Source organism: Choloepus didactylus, chromosome 1, assembly GCF_015220235.1.
Source record: "Choloepus didactylus isolate mChoDid1 chromosome 1, mChoDid1.pri, whole genome shotgun sequence".
In the NCBI taxonomy this organism is placed as follows: domain Eukaryota; kingdom Metazoa; phylum Chordata; class Mammalia; order Pilosa; family Megalonychidae; genus Choloepus; species Choloepus didactylus.
Genome location: NC_051307.1, coordinates 16,271,207 through 16,273,672, shown reverse-complemented (window position 1 = coordinate 16,273,672; position 2,466 = coordinate 16,271,207). Strand labels below are relative to the sequence as shown.

The window sequence follows — 2,466 nt, the reverse complement described above, 5'->3', positions numbered from 1 at the left end:
CTACTAAGAGTGACATTTTTGAGGAACTGCAGCCTAGGGATGACCCTCTTGGGAGAAAGCCATTTTGAAACCAGAACTCTGGAGTAGATGCCAGACATGTGCCTTCTCAGCTAACAGAGGTTTTCTGGACACCATTGGCCATCCTCCAGTGAAGGTACCTGATCGTTGATGTGTTACCTTGGACACTTTATGGCCTTAAAACTGTAACTGTGTAACCAAGTAAACCCCCTTTTATAAATCTGATACATTTCTGGTGTTTTGCATTCTGGCAGCATTTGCAAACCGGAACATAGAGGAAAGCACGCAGGTACCAAGGCCAAAAAGACTCAAGCTGGACTTATTGCCACAAAGCTTATAAAAGTTTGATCCACTCGGATCAGCTGCAATATGCTGTGGCCTTCCAAAGAACAGTCTAGAATCAGTGAATTCATAGAGACAGAATGAAGGTTAGACATTACCAGAAGCTGGAGCGAGTTGGGAGGGGGAAGTTTTTGCTTAATGGTGGTAGCGTTTCTGTTTGGGGTGATGGAAATGTTTTGAAAATAGATAGTGGTGATGGTTGTACAACCCTGTGACTGTATTTAATGCCACTGACTTGTACACTTAAAAATGGTTGAAAATGGCAAATTTCATGATATATGTTTTTATTCTGCCACAATAAAAAACAGTCTAAACAACTGAGAATATTTTCAAAATAACTCAGATATGTTTCAGTCTATTTCTTTTTTTTTTTTTTTAACTTAGTAAGTTTTATTTTTCAAAATGTGCAATTGGTTGGACCTGTTCATACATCTTTACCAGCAGCTGAGACATCTCCCCGCTTGGTGTTTCTGGTATAAATTACTTGAGCTCTGTGTTTTGAAACCAGCTTGATAAGTCCTTTACTCAACAGCTCTTGAAGAGCTGCCCTGGCCAGGGAACCTTGAATCTGCAGTCTCTCCAAGACGACAGCTGGAGTTGTAAGCTTACAGCTGGGAACTTCCTTACGGAGTTTTTCATAAGTGGTTTGTCAGACAACACTAGGTTATTGAGCTTGTCCCAAACTCTGCCTTTGGACCACTTCTTCTTTTTGGCTTTGCCCCCAGATTTGTTCACTGGCTCTTTGTCTTTCTTGGCCAACTTGCCAGCATCTTTCTTCTTCTTGTCGTCCTTGGGTGGCATCGTGATGCTCTGAGAGCAGTTGCTGCAACTGCAGACTTGCTAAGATGTCGGACAGAAATGTCAGTCCATTTCTTGAACACCAGAAGACCCATAGTCATCCAGCAGGAGCTCTTAAAAATCTCCTTTCTTCCATTCACTGGAAATACACACCCCAGTGCTGTTCTCAAGATACTTCACCCAGATACTCCCCTAGACCCTGTCCCCTTCTCTGCATCCCTCTGGCTTTCTTTCTCCCTTCCTCACATCCTCCCAATTCTCCGTCTCAAAGACTCTCCTTGGAGGGAAGGGGAAGGAAAGAGATTGAACTCTTCCTTCATAATTGCAGGTATGGGATGGAATCAAAGCCCTATTTCCCTCAGCTACTGCACAGGAGAAATACCCACCTCCTTAGGAGTGTTGAAGGGTCAATTTGGCCAATGGACATGGGGCAGCATTGTCCATCAGAGTGGAGAAATGGTTTGCTTTCTGTGTATTTTCCTTCCTCTCTGCTAAGGTCACAGGTGTAGAAACAAACTCTTGGACATCACTGACCTAGATGAAAGACAGAATCATTTGGATGCTGTATTCGTTTCCTAGGTCTGTCATAACAAATTATCACAAATTTGATGACTTTAAACAACAGAAATTTATTCTTTCACAGTGTAAGCAGTGTTGGCTTCTCCTTGAGGCTCTGAGGAGAATCTGTTCTATGCATCTCTCCTAGGATCTGGTGGTTGCCAGCAACCCTTGGCTTGTAGACGCACCGCTCTCCTCTTGGCTCCATCATCACATGGCTCTCTCCCTGTGTGTCTCTGTGTCTGGTCTCTTCTGTGTCCAAATTTCCCTCTTCTTATAAGGACACCGGTCATTGAATTAGGACCCATCTAACCCAGTCAGTTCTCATTTTAACTGGATTATTTCCACATAATCCCTATTTCTAAATAATTCAGTATGACCTTATCTCAATTTGAGCACATCTGCGAGGACCCTAGGTACAAATAAGATCACGTGAATTGTGGTACATGATGCCATTCACAACAAACGTTTACCCAAAGAGGAGATAACACTGGGGACTGGGGAAGGCGGGAGGAGGGGAAGAGGAGGTAGCAGAAGGTCTTCTGGGGTGAAAGAGTAGACATTGCAGAGGGAGCAGACTCCCCAAATCAGGCAGGAGAGAAAGGACCTATCTGCAGATACCCACCAGCCAATAGTACTGGATAACCATGTGAGACTAGGAGTCCTTGTGGGAGAAGAGCAGGGGAGCAGGGGCTGTGAAGGGAAAACTTGCCCCTGATTAAGGTCAAGCTGGACAGTAGTTAGGAATTT

General features: G+C 44.0%; 1 pseudogene; it reads right to left on the bottom strand.

The window, feature by feature from the left end:
* Window positions 1-784: 784 nt before the first annotated feature.
* LOC119543723 lies at window positions 785-1,161 on the bottom strand (annotated as a pseudogene).
* Window positions 1,162-2,466: the final 1,305 nt, after the last annotated feature.